The sequence below is a fragment of the Pseudopipra pipra genome, chromosome 4, assembly GCF_036250125.1.
Source record: "Pseudopipra pipra isolate bDixPip1 chromosome 4, bDixPip1.hap1, whole genome shotgun sequence".
In the NCBI taxonomy this organism is placed as follows: domain Eukaryota; kingdom Metazoa; phylum Chordata; class Aves; order Passeriformes; family Pipridae; genus Pseudopipra; species Pseudopipra pipra.
The window spans coordinates 5,668,424-5,683,472 of NC_087552.1; the positions used below are offsets into that span (position 1 = coordinate 5,668,424).

The 15,049-nt window shown below is 39.8% G+C and overlaps 1 long non-coding RNA gene across 1 annotated transcript in view; it reads left to right on the plus strand.

Moving 5' to 3' along the window:
* The window catches only part of LOC135412689 (uncharacterized), a 160,212-nt gene extending 151,118 nt beyond the window's left edge, over positions 1–9,094 (plus strand). The window contains exon 8 of the long non-coding RNA XR_010429890.1: positions 8,389–9,094. This is a non-coding gene — a long non-coding RNA (uncharacterized LOC135412689). The remainder of the gene's footprint in view (positions 1–8,388) is intronic.
* Positions 9,095–15,049: the final 5,955 nt, after the last annotated feature.

A 15,049-nucleotide genomic window follows, 5' to 3' on the forward strand; every position in this document is an offset into this window, starting at 1 on the left:
CCTGTGCTGTTTCTAAAGTAGCTGCTCACTCACCTCCTTAGAGCTGCCTAGATAATTGCAACTTTTTTGTCTAGAGTTCATTTGAGATGAAGAAAGCAGGGATTTCCTATTCCCCAGCCTGGGAATGCTTGGTGGACTTTGATCCATGGTTTACACACTGTTCCTCTGATAACTCCTTACAGTACGGTGGGATTTTGTTCACCTAAGTGTGGTGGGATGTTTGCTGTAACCATGGCTGTGCCACCTTTTCCTTCTGAATCTTGCACACACAGAATTGCCAGAGCTTTCCTGAGTCCAAAATAATCATAGACAAACAGAAGCATATTTTAATATTTGTGTTACTTGGGCATACCTGTGCTATATAGCTCCTAAGGGCAGCAGTAGCACATCATAATTTTCTTTTCAAATTTATTCAAAGCTTTGTGGTGTTTCCTCAGAGTTTCAGCTCAGAAATCATACTATGGAGTGAGTATCAAAAGGACCTCTACAGACTACTCGGATTTTTTGTAAGTAAAGAGCACATTATCTTCAATTGTAAGGAAATAACAAAAAATAAATTTTATGAGGGCAGTTAAACTGATAGCTAGATCTTTGCTGGCTTATGCTGAATTAAGGCAAAGGTTGGTAAGAACAAATGAGTGATCTGGATATTATGGAATTCCAAAATGATTTTTTTCTATAAAATAAACCTCTTGTGAAAATAGTTCATATTAGACTATATTAAACCTATTTATAGTGATGTTCATGACCTGTCTCAAAGAGAAGTAGAAATGACATAAGTGGGACTACATTTCAAATGCTGCTCATTGATGTGATGCTAGAGACCCTACCCAGTTCTGCAACTTATAGCTGATTCACTTCTGCTGCCAAACATATGAGAGGACATGGCCTCAGGCTGCACTAGGGGAGGTTCAGGTTGGACATGAAGAAGAATTTCTTTGAGGAAAGGGTTCTCAAGTATTGGAATGGACTGCCCAGGGAGGTGGTGGAGTCACCATGCCACTTAGAGCTGCGGTCTAGTTGACAATGTGGTGATCTTGGGTTGGACTCTATGATCTTGGAGGTCTTTTCCGACCTAAATGATTCTATGATTCTATACTCAGCCCTCGAGCATAGGTTGGCAGCCATTTGACAGTAAGATAGACAGTGAAGATCTCCATTCTAACATGTTCTAAGCCTCTCAGTTCTGACCCCAAGGAAAACTGATAATTTTGTCTGTTTTAAAGAAACTGAAAAAAAAGTGGTTTTGAGGAATAATACTGATTTTTTTGAGTGTTATTAATAGCTTCTGTTCATAACAAAGTTTCAAGAAAAAACCAAGAAGAGAGAAACTTGGCATCTTCTGTCCCTCTGCTTGAGCTGGAAACCTCAGTTATGAAAACAGGATGGATAATAAATAGCTCTATCCAAGTCTCATATGGACTAAGATGATTAAAAAGATTGCAGATCACTCAACATGTTTCTTTGGTTCTTCATTAATGTATGGTTGGTACAGTGCTTTATTAAAATGCCAGAACCTCATATCCTGCTGTAACTATTGATTTAATCTGCCTGGTGTTCACTTGTGTGGAGCTACTCATACTTTACATCACAGGTACAGGAAGAACAGTTGGATTTTCCACACATTTCTGGAGTCAATAAGAAAACCCAGGCTGTCTGGTATTTGCTATAAAACTGTAGCCTGGGTTTTTGGGTTCTACGTCTATTCTCTGGCACTGAATAACACTTACCAATACTTTTACAGGCTGCAGGTATGTCTGTTTGTGAGGGAATATCATGTTTAACTTCCCCAGCAGGATCTTTTCCTTGAATTTGCCCTTGATCTGCAGTTTTGGCCAAGCAGATGCAGCATCACAGGGATGAAATAAAGGAAGAGTGGAAGGATTGGGGTTGGGTGGGCCAGGGGATTAATGAGGGCACTAAGCTGAGGTCCCCCTTGCAACACAAGTTCCATAGCCTTCACTGTTAAAACAATGAAGTGGGTATTATACACATCTTTAACAGCTTCCACAAGTCCAAGCTTCACAGAAGTCTTCAAAATGGGAAACATGGATTAGGCCCCATTGGAAAGTTCTTGAAAGCCACTCTGCTCCACAGCTCGGAGAGTTGGCTGAGGGGTCAGCCCTTGCAAACAACCTGCAAAAGAGCAGAAAACGTGGGCCAGGAGTTTAGATCTTACCAGGAAGAAATCACTTGCATCTGACAGCCGTCTCACATAATTTGACTTGCTGCCTCGGGGAATGACTTTGGATCTTGACAGTCATTGAGCACAGGACACAAATACAGGAGTCCTACAGCTACTACCACTTTTTTGCTACAAAAAGCCAACAGAAAACACCAAGGGTCAGTCAGAGGCCCCTCACACAAGGACATGGTCATGTATGAGTTGAGCCTGGACACAGCATTGATACCTGAAGGGTTTTGCCCGTGGGTGCTGCAAGGAGTGGTGGTAAAGCACACACTTAAAGGTACCAAGATGTGAAGAAGTGTAGAGGTCTAAAAATTCTTGGGGCAACCCAAGGGCTTTCCATGGAGAAGTGAGCAGGGCTTTTCCTCAACAACTTGACAGAGCAATGCTTACACAGCCAGTGAGGTCCCATCGAATGCAAAGCCCATAAGCTTTTCAAACAAGCTATCAGGAAGAAGAAAATAAATTATGTGTTTGCTTTCAAGTTGTGTAAAAATAAAGGCTCCTGTTTCTGTCATGAAGAGTTCTCTTATAAGATTTCAATCAGAGTTTTGCCAGCAGTAACTAATTCTACATGCCAGAGATGCAAACAGCTCCTTCCTCATACCCACCCCTGCCTTATGACTTCTACCTGCAGATAGGAAAAAAACCACCCCAAAACCTCAAGTGCTTGTTTCAAGACTGTCATCAGTTTGCAGTTTTTCTTCCTATCAGCTGACCAGGTAAGCTAGAAATTATAGAACTCCTATGGAAGATTATATGTTTAGCCCTTCAGAGTGGGGAGGTATGTAACCTTTCTTTCAAGCATCCCTCTGTCACCTTCCCACCCTCTCCCTGAGGCTCATTCCAGCTTGTTCACAAATCAGAGGTAACTGACAGCAGCAAATCAGATCCCATAAATCACTCAGGAGATGCTGCAGCAGGGAAGGTGAGGGTGCACTGCCGCTGTGTGAACTGGAGGTCACCAAGATGTTCCTCATGGCTCTCTTACAGAATCCATTCCCCTCTCAGGCTTGGGACCACATTTAAGACATCCACCCTTGCCATGAGGGAAACCTGTGATTGTGTCTGAAGGGTCAAAATTTGGGGCTTACCAGTGTCACCTTTAAGAATCAAATCTTGACTTGATCCTCTCTGATGCTTGTCTTCTTGAGAGGCGGCCACTTATTATTGTGCTTCAGAACAGATTTTAATAACTTAAGAATTAAATCTTGACTTAATTCTCTGATTCTAATCTTCTCAAAATAAGGGCACTTATTAGTACACTTCAAAACAGATTTTGACACTGTGGATGTTGGTTTATAGCTCCAAGAGAGAGAGGGAATTGCACCATTCTGCATTACCATGAGTTTTTTTTACACAGTGGCTAAAACACAGCACACAGGTAGGTTTTAATAACACCTGCCATGCTGACATTAATGGGAACTATGAGCATAAACCCACAGAGACAGGAAAAACAGTGCTGAACCCATAAATTAGAACAAAGTGGTAAGTAGGAGAAATCTCCAAAGCACTGTTAAATGGCTGTTTACTGACTGGAGCCCCTCAGTGAAATGATCTGCTTCAACGGGTCACTAAATTACCAAAAATGGGGTGCGGGTTAAAGCTGAATATCTTAACACCATTGTTAACATCAAAGAGTTTTCATTTTGCCAGAAAAGAACCCTCAGCACCTGCAGAATGACGTCAAAACAAATTAAGTGGTTGCCACTATACTGTCATTAACCAAATTCTAGGCCTTTCTGCTATATAAAAACTTGACAGACCAATTTTTGTTGGAGAAAACACTTTCCCCGCTCTAAGTACTTCACTTTAATGAGTGATAGTTTCTGCTCAGAGTATCCAAAAGGTACATGGATAGAGATGCTGAAGTTTAACTATGGAGGTGAATTTTCTTCTAGATACTCACCTTTTCAAATTGTGTTGAAAACCTAGAAATGGAAGAAAAACCACCCTGAAAAACCCTAACCTCATGTCTGCAAAGTTTTGGCGCTTGAAAATGCTTTGCAAGTTGAGAGTAACACAAAATCCTACTGAATGCTATTAAAAAGATGAAGCTTTTAGATAGCCCTAGAACCAGGAGAATAGAAAGGAATTTAAGCCAAGAAACCAAACTAAATTAAGAACTCACGACATGCTCCCAATAATATAGCAAGCTTAAATTAATTTTTTGTCTTATTTCTTATTCTAACCTGTGTAACTTTGTTTTAGGACCTGATAAATAATTTTCAAAGGATGCTTAACCAACTCTGAAAACTACCCTTGTGGAATACACGCTGCCAAATAAGATACACAACATGAGGAAAATACCAAGTTTTTATAAACTTTGGTTTACAAACACAAGATATGAAAATGCTTGATATGGGATCACGCAGCATTACTTAATTGAAGATAATTGCCAAAATCCTACACCATGAATTCAAGTCATTCATGAACTCAGCACATTTGCTTCTTCTTCAAGAGTTCTCTATCTGACTAATTAACAGAGCTGGGAAAAAAAACTTTAAACAACTTCCTGGGGATCAAAACAAGCCATAGAGACACCAGATAAAGGCTATTTTTCTTTTGAACGTATCAGAATGACTTCATCCTGCGTTGTCAGGGTGGGTGTTAAAGCATATTTCCCTCTCAAATTGAGGAATTCATCCAGAATGAGGCTGATTTTGGTTCTAATGCTATGGCCAAGTGAATATTTTCTTTTTCATTATTTCTATTTCTGCTTTAGGTGAAGATCAGATGTCAAAATACTACAATACCAAGTGAGAAGCTGTTGTATTATACTCAAAGTGATTAATGCAAGGAAGTGTTTAAAATGTCTTACTGGATTTCCCCAAATAAGGAATATTTTCTCTGTTAAAGACCATGAGAAACCACACTAGCAATAAGCCACTAACATTTTTGTCCTTTTTATCTCTTGCTAACACATACAGATTTAGAAAGTCATATAAAGCTGAATATCAGAAGCTATGGTGGAATGTTCAATTCTGCTGAAACAACAGCAAAAAGAGATCAAAGCTTTAGAGTCCAGTGAGAGGAAAGCTCTAGGAAGTTCAGCAGCAACCATATAGTTATTTTTAGTCCCTGTGTTTCGCTAGTTCCTTCCTGATCCCTTTCTGTTCTCACACCTACGCAGAGGAGATGGTATCCCATATCCTGGAGCAAATGCTGTGATGAATGAGTTACTAGTTCACCCTTAAAACTATGCTCTCACGCAAGTACATATGTCATTCATTTCTATGCTGCTCTCATGAGACCAACAGAAAAATTCCAATGTCAATGGGAAGAGAGACGTATGACAGATTTCCATGAAAAATATCATCCTCCTCTGCTCTCCAAGTTTAGCAATCCTGGTTTGGATGTGTGGTATGTAGATTTTTTGGAATGTATTCATGTGAAGCAGGGGCACTCAGCAAGAGGAGTAGTATTCTTCATTTTCTATAATTGATTAGCATCATCTTAGGGAGTCTGATACCTGACCAATTGGACTGTCTTCTTCATAGACGTAGTGTAAAAATCTACCCTCCCAATCTAGTACTGTTTTACTGCAGTATTTTCTCAGGTTTCCATTTTTAATTGTAATGGCTATAGCTTAATTCCTAATACTAGTTTCCCCCCATGAGCCTTTTTAGGGCTTCTTGTCCTTGGTCAGACATTTCACTGGCTAAACCCTGCATTGCAGGTCTGAAAATTTTTGCAGTTCTTACCTGCTCTTGCCTCCTTTAAGTAGCTGCTGATTACATTCATCTCTAAATATAACTCCAGGGAGAAATGAAGCTGTTTCAAAGGACTTAAATCTGAGGAGCCTTCAGTCTTTTGAAGTTGAGATGTTCAGTTTCCAATGAGAGCATAACATTAGCTGGAAACTGCTTTCTAGCCTTATTGTGTACAGGAAGCTATTGGCACCCCCAGAACAGCACAAAATATTACCCTTATATTGGGAACCTGTTTGACATGCCATTTTCTTTGCTGATATTTAAAGTACTGCCCAATTTTCTGCTAAACGTTAATCTCGAGGTGATTAAAGCCAAGGAAAAGGAGAGAAGGGAAAGCAGAAATTTACGTACAAACCCTAACCATGGCTGAAGACTATCTACTCTTTGGTAGTCTGCTGGTCAACTTGAGTTTCCATCATATTTTCTGAGTTGGAGGAATTTTGACAGGTTTATGTGTGACACCAGGTTACCCTGCAAAATGGAAAGCCTGTAATTAGATGCTGTGCCATCAGGTACCTCCCACTGGCAACCTTAAATCTGCCATCAGGAAAACACCCTCAGGGAGGCCAGTGCCTCTACAGGCCACTCACCTGTCACCTGTGGGATGTACCTGAACACAGCTACCTCTGTAAAGGACCTGCCCCCAAATCCATGGGATGGCTACAGACAAAGCAAATATTTGTCCTCCCACACTGCTGCAACACTGAACTTGGGAAAAGCATTTTCTCCAGCAGCAAAAAGCAAGCAGAAGAATCTGATCCAAATCTACCACCTTCAAAGCCACCAGCAGGACCCCTCCTGCACTGCACGAGGGGACAGCTACACCTTTTACACTTCAATGGGTTACAGGATGTTTTTAATTGCTTTGAAAAGAGTTTAGTCAAAAGCTGGGTTATTATTTGAATGAACCACACTTAACCTGTTTGTGCTGCTGTGCTTACCATCAGGTAGCTGCTGGTTTTCATTTGAAGAAAAAGCAGTACCTGAAATAGCTGAAACTCTCCAAACTGAAAGGCAGGCATAACAATAAAATACAGTAAAGCTTAAGGAGCATGAGACAGGATGGACCGCGCTGAAGAAATTTGTTGAAAATTTTTTCCATCTGAAGTCATTAAAACATTTTGTTATTTCTTAAATGTCATCTACAAAAGAAGATGCCTTACATAAGAGAGAGGTATTGCTAAATACCCAAACACGTGCACCAGCCACGTGACTGCCATAAAACTTCAAAGGTGGCTGCCTAACTAAAACACTGATGGTTTTAATAATGTATTTCTTGGAACTGCTTTTTATGTGCTCAGATATACATAGATGTTTACTTCTCAGATAACAATGTGCAAAAGAAGAAGACAAGCCTATTCCATGAGCATCATGTGCACATCACTGTTGGATACAGTAGTGAGCAAGGAAAAAACACTCTCAGAGGGACAGGAAGGGATTTGCATTTGTAGATCCCAGTTAAAGGTGAGGCACCATAGTTGTCCTAAGTTTCTTGGACAAGTATTGATCACTTTAGCAAGGGGGAAGAGAACCTAAACCCCAAAGTCTCCAGAAATTAAGCATTTCTTTGCATTTTCAGAGCTGTTTCACAGGAATAATTTCTTCTGCATCTTTCTTAATTGTAATAGGTGCCTTTTTAATCATAACAGAAACAACAGTTGGTACCACGTTGCAGCCATGGTTTGGGTTTGAGTATCTAACTACACTTCATTTTATGGTGTTCAGCTGTTCAGACCCCACAGCTCAGTTGCTTTAACTGTGGTATCTCATGCAATATTACCTTGCAACATCACAGAATCTTCTTTAGAGAACACTAAAATCCTTGGAGATGCAGGCTGACTGTAAAAGTCATACATATATGTAAAACGTGTACGGTAAATATGTTATTTTTATTATAGAGGAAAGGCAGAATTTTAAGAAACAAGTACCCAAATTCTTTGAAGATAAGCTGGCCATTTGAGTCTTTGGATATTTCAATATCCAATACATAAACACAGAAATTAAATAGTAGCATAATTCGAAGGTGACCATTGAGACTAACAAACATCCATGCTTAAGTTTATAACTTTCACTTCTTTGCTGAAATATCTTACGACCAAAAAAGTGTAAATGAAATAAAGTCACTAGTTTCAATCTAATCTTTCCTTAGAACTCAATCTATGAAACATCCTTTGTCATAGTTATTAAAAGGGGCGATTTGGCAGCTTCCATTCTCTCCCAGCAATAAACCAAGCAGGGGATTGGATTACCAAGACCTACCAAGAAGTTTTGCCAAAGTGTGAGAAGCAACACAAATGATTACCAGTTACCAATCTTGTGGGGCATTAGGCAGCTGGAACCCATGACCTCTATTTTGCAAAAGCCTGAGCCACAGGAGAGTGACAGGAATGCAGAGACCATGAAAATCTGGGTATGGACAAGTCTGAGACGGGGAAATTCAAGAGGAGGGAAAATGACAAAAATAATTGAATGCTTTGTCTGTCATAGGAAACTCTACCCTGATGTCTAGAATGGCCTGTCACTTGATTAAGAGCTTAGGAGACTGCACAGAGCTGGCTGAAGTTTGTTGTCATCCAACACAGAAATCCCGGTGTCCCCTGAACACAGAATTTGAAGGCTTTCCCATTTTAAAACAAACACCTACACAACTTTGATTTTTGAGGTTAATAGTTTTCAGTGAAAAATCTGCAAAACCCCCAGACTTTCAAAAAATGTGAAAACCATTTTTTGCAGTACGTGGATCTTGCAGAATATTTTTTTGTGCAGCTGCATAGGAAAAAGAGTATCCTAGCAGTGTGCCCATATGGTTTCTTAAGAGCATTCCTGTTCTTTGGCTCAATCACCAGTGATGCATTTCATTGCAGCATGAAGGCTGGAATAAAACCCCTGGGAATGTGCCAAGGCTAACGTGCAGTGAGCTGAGGGAAGGTTCACACTGCTGGCATGAGGTATTGATATAGGACATCTAGGAAAATTCACTTCATCCTGTCCTATCAGAGGAGAGGACTCCACACTTTGCTCCCTCATCTTTGCCCCATACTTAGTTCTGTATCTTCTGCTTTTTGCCCTTTGGGCAGAATCATTCTGCTGTCAAAAGACGTTTGCAGCATGTAGCTTTTTTATTCAAACGCCTCTTCGTGGAGTTACTGCTCCCATGCCATTTGAGTGGGGGAATAGTCCCCCAAAATACCTAAAAAAACCCCAACCCCACAAACAAAAAAACCCAGCAAAACACAACTGCTTTGCTAGTTTTTCTTTTTTCTTCTTTTTTTTTTTTTTTTTTTTTTTTCTGAGCTTCTTGAATTCCAGCCTAGGGACATCACAGTAGTTTTTAAGATTCCTCTTGATTAAGAATCACAAATCCAGTGATTGACTTAGGGTTTTCACTTTGATGGCTTTTATTAACACCTGATATAAACCCCCACAATACTCATGCTTCGAGATGACTGCCATGCCAAAGGAATGGAAAAGGGAGATGGTGCCGGATTCACTTAAGGACACACAGTTTCTTCGTTTTATTACCTTGGCAGTGAATAAGTTTACCTCAAAAAAAGTACTTCTGTGCCACCTAGTGGCGTCATAGTTTAGTGACATAATTATTTAACACTTCACTGCCAAACCACCAAGTTCAAATGCAGTCCGACGTGTTACGGAATTTTCTTATCGTTTGTGTTTCAGTGTGTCCAGGTAGGACAGGAGCATCAGCCAGGTGGGACCTCAGCCTGCCAAGCTCTCTGTACTGCCCCAGTCTCCACAAAGCACTGCAGAATCGGCATCAGCTCAGTCAGAAACCATCTTGGACAAGATTTTTCATCAAAAATCTAGCAAATTCTAGCCTTCGCTGGTGAGAAAAACCTCTTTACTCCTTTTCCCCTCACCTGCACACACTGTTCAGGTGAGTCACGGTGCCTCAGGTACAGTCTTCTCCAGGTACTTTGGTGAAACATGCAGGGGGGTCTGCAAGTTTTCCATGCTTCACTTCCAAAATTCATTTCCAAAAATGAATTTGTCAGTTGTTCTGGAATACTCTATGCAGCCAGAAGACACTGTCCTGCCCTTATGAGAGCCTGTCCAAGGGAAGGGTTAATAAACCAGTCCAAATACTACTGCATTCTAGCAAGAGCCCTCTCTTGATTGCATTGTTGGGTCTTTTTAAAGGTGCACTGTGAAAAATTACTCCGAATGAATAAATGCCATATTTCACTTGAAACCTGCATTCGCTTGCTTTTAATGAGAACAGTGAACTCTCCCTTACATGGCAAGGTTTACTGATTTCCGTGAAACCCCTGCCAGCCAGACTTCGTCATGACTTGGTGTTGCCTTCTCAAGTACTGCAGCAGCCCTGAACAGCCATCCAGAACGTGATGTAGTTTTACTTCTGCAGCTTGTGCAAGGAAGCAGTGTCTTTAAGCCAGCTAGGAGAGTTGAAGTGAAAATAACCTAGTCTGGAGCTGTGCAATGTGAAAAGCATTAAGGCACTACCTCGAAATGTGCAACTCCTGTCCCTGTCCCCAGTGACCAGACCCCACTAGATGGCAATCCACGCCTTGGTTCTGTCCCTGCAGGTCTGGAAGTTGTGTTACTTGGCTGGTTTAAAAATTAAGAGGCCCAGGCTCTTAATATATGTATCTTTCTTTTTTTTTTTTTTTTGTCTCCTTTTTCTTTTCTCCCTGATTGTTTAGCTTTTAAAATATGTAGAAAGTCTCTTTTTTTCCCTTTAAATGAGCTGGGCTTTTTGTAGTGTAAGGCTTAAGTAGAGCTTAAAATTTTCTGGTATAATACACATTGCTTTACAGAATAAATAAAAACCCTGTGTATTTTGAACCCAGGCAGTATCAATAATGCACACATTTTGTAACTTAGTTGTTGGATTCAGGCTTACAGAAGAGGGAATCAGTCAAACATCAGTAGTTATACTGCAGAAAAATAACTTTGAGTCTTTCACTACTAGTCAAAAACTTGGTCACTGACTGCTAAAAAATGCACAAAAATATATTCCAATGCACACTCCAGAACTTTAATCCCTTACAAGTTCCCCTTCAGGCTTCTTTGTGCTCTCCATCATCTTCTCCCCAGCACTGGCATAGATTGCCCAGAGCAGCTGTGGATGCCCCATCTCTGGAAGTGTTCAAGGCCAGGTTGGATGGGGCTTGGAGCAACCTGCTCTAGTGGAAGGTGTCCCTGCCCATGGCAAGGGGTAGAACAAGATGATCTTTAAGGTCCCTAACAACCCAAACTGCTCTGTAATTCTATGAAACACAGAGCCAAACAAGTTCATCCCTTTTTCAGGAACAGCTTTGTGCTGCTCCAGTCATATCCTGAATCCAAGCACAATCTAAACTGCATTTAAACCAGTGTTGCTGCAGCTCCATCCTGCTGGAACAAATGTTCTAACATCTAATAAGTTCCATTTGAATGAAAATGAGCAGTTACAGTAAACTCGCTTCCCACTTCCAAAAGCAAAATTTCCTCTAATTTCATTTTAAAGAGCAAATCCTTCTCTCCCCAGCTGAGTACAAACAAACATCTGGAACTGCTGCACTTTAGGTTTTGTTTATGTATTTAATGGATGGCCAGAGGCTTAGAAGCTGCCAAATAATTCTAGTCTTAGGAGTTTATATTAACTAATTTCTGTGGGACTCAGGATATATCTGCCAAGTTTCAGATACAAGCAAAGCTTTTGCAGCTGAGTTTCAACTCCTTGAAAGAATGGTCAGTAAATGGAAAGGCCAGACATGCATCCCTAAGTAATCTTCATCCCCAAGTATTATTGTACTACGTGAAGCTGTAACATTTAACCCTGTGTGAATTAGACTGAGTAGGAACTGGCAAACAGCTTAAACCACTCTGTTGCTCCCAGAGTTGTGTTTGGGGGAAGATGTGGAAGTGACCACAATGTGTTTTTTTTCTCTTTGGTGACTAATTTTACAGATAACTAAACCTCCATCTGAGTATTTACAGGAGCAACTCCTATCACACTGTCACTGCCAAAAATCGGTTTACTTGGTCAGGTCTTTAAAACTCTTAATCTCTGCAGGGATGGATTTCCAAACCTGTATTTGAGCAACAAAGACAGGATCCATATAAATACTGCAAGTCCACAACCACTTGTGGGGTTAAACCTATCAGTGTAACAAACATTTGTCTGCAATGCTGCCTATATTTTGGGAACAGAAATATTTTTTGGAATAGAAGGTTAAAGTAGTAGTGATCACTGGATCTTAATCTTGGGGGGAAAAAATGAGTCAGTATTAGGAAAAACCATAGATGACAGGTAGATCTGATGTCTGAAAAACATGTCTGCATAAGTTGTTTGCTATAGAAATAGATCACAAAAACAAATTATTCAACATGGTATGTTTTCATACCTACCTATACATCTGTTTACTTATACAGACCACAAACATACAGTCGTCACAAACCATGACAATTCTATAGAAAGAACCCAAGTGTTGTGTTTAAAAGAAAAAACATGTTGCTACACACGAATTATCTCCGCATAATAATAAAAATATATTCAGATATTACTTGCCCTAGGGATACCTCAGTTCTCACCTCCTTACATCCATCTATAACTGGAATTTTTAAGGCGTGGATTAATCAGAGCTTCCCAGGCTGATTGTTTCCATCCCACAGGCTTTGAAATTGCATGTTGTTATTTTAAATTGCTCATTTACAACCTCAGTCAGTGCTTCCCACTCCTTCCCTTCTCCAGGGCCAGAAGGAGGAGGAATCTGAGCAGCAAGCTCCCTGTGGTGAATCCAGTTCAGCTACTCAAGTGTTTTCCTTCCATCTGGGAGCCGTTCAAACCCCTCAGTTTCAGTTACTGACTATGTGCTTTCAGTGTTGCCTGTGTGTATGTTTGCACAGCTTCAAGGATTTTCATCCCACTACCAGGCTTCCCACTGTGGCAAACCCACACAAGCACAGACAGTTGAGCCTCGCTGAGAATTTCATTTCTTTGTACGGAATCCACTCACGTGGGCAGGCTTCATTCCATATGCGTTTTGCTTCTCTTCCCGTACACCTCTTTTTTTATTATTCAAGGAAAAAAATGCATCTCACCTCTACATAGGAAGGGATTTGATGATCAATATGTCTGTGTTTTCTCCCCTCCTAGTGTTGATTTTTCTTTTCCTAAGTACCCATTATTCTCTATTATTTGAAACCCATCTCAAAATGACATTAAATTTAAGAGTGGCAAGGGCTTTTTTTTTATTATTATTCAAAATTAGCTTTGACATATACAAATTGTGCAAAATTGACCTAGAGATATGGAAAGAATTCCACCAAGAGAAACAAGAGCATTTAAAGTTTCCTGTGTACATTTAGATGATTGATTTTGAATTCTTGATTGATTTTATTTCCCAAATTTGACATAAACTAAGAATTTAGTTTATGTCAAATTTGCCCCCCATATGTCAGTTATGCCCCCCCCAACTGATGTACTGGACCATGAGTAAAAGAGGAGTGTATAGTTTCCTTCCAGTTGCCTCCTGCTATTCAGGAGGAGATAAGCCTCCCTGAGCAGTGATGAGCATGAATTGTCTCCTTTTAAATAAATACAACCATTATAAGAAAGTAACAAATCTGATGTAACTACCCAACATGCTGTCATTGGTTCACAATTCACCGAAATTGTATCTGAAAAGCACTAATTCTGTATATAATCCTGCCTGGTTAAGTGTCAGGTATAGACAGGCGTTTTCGACCACAATTTGCAAGCTGACTCATTTAATTTAAAAAAAACCCATAATGTAATATTGTTTTGTCTTCAGCCTGGCATCTCTAAGTATACTGAGAATGAAAATTGTTATTTCAGTCTCTTATGGGTTTTGGTAGATGGCACTGAAAAGGGAAGAAATATGAAAAGAAAACAAAACCATTGTTTCTTTAATAGATTCCTATTCTTTACAACATAGAGAAACTTTCTAAGCTTGCATTATTAATGTGCTCTTATCTTTTATGCATAACAATGCTAAAAAAGATTTACAGTGATTTTCAAGGTAAAATAAGGAAATTGAAAACTGGGGCAATGGCTGGTTTAGTACATTTTTCAAAGTTAAGCCTTTAAAGTAGGTAGTAGGGGGAAAAAAACTTGTTCACTACAGATTCTCAATAAGTCAAGCAGAAAATTATAATCTGAAGAAAAATAGCTTTTAAAGAAAGAACAGACTTGTAGCATTTTCTTACAATTACTGGAAGATTTTGCATCTCACAGGAGTTCAACACCACTGATCAGAAAGTAGGCTTGGTATAAATACATAAATCAAAAACTGATTTCTAATTCCAAGCCTAAGGTTCCAGAAAAAAACCAAATCAAATGAACATGGCTGCTGTTTTTTAACACATACACCCCTCATTCCCCCCACCCCCATATTTTAGTGTAGTTTTTGTTACTTGACTCTTCCACTGTTACACTGGTGAGCTGATTTCAGCAATAACTCCCTATTTCCACAGAAGATTTAATTCCAACACTATTCATGAGCAGGACAGAGAAGAACACACAGGAGGAACAGTGTGTGGAGCAAACTCCACAAAATGATAGAATAGATTAAGAACTCTAAAACATCAGTGTTCTGACTCAAAGCCCTGAAGAAGTGCTCAGTTTAAAAAGCCTATTTACCGTGGAATCGCTTCCTTTCCCTTCAGTGGGATCTGTAGATTGCTCAGAGCTTCCAAGGACAGCCTGCATTTCCAATAACACAGGCACACCTACAACCATGGTCTTCCCTCCAGACCCTCTCTTACCTAAGAAAGCTAAAATCAACATCATACTAATAGGAAGGGAAGAGGAAAGTTGTCAAAAGAGAGAGAAATCTTCATTTCCCCCCCACCCTTAACAATTGCAGAGTCCAGAGCCCACCTTAATGCACTAACAAGTAATGAATTCAGAGATGAGAAATTATACTCGTCGTAGACTAAGCCACCACTTTTGAAATAATATTTTTATATTGATGCCTTTATTTCAGAGAATGACAAATACTACAGTACAGCTTTACACCATCTGTGGTGGTCCTAAGCCACTTGATCCCTGTAAATTGTTCAAATTCCATATAAATACTTCCACCTCACCTTTAAGTCTTTATCTCAAAGAATACCCCAAAACAAACAAAAAAACAAAACCAAAACAACCCACCATTATAAC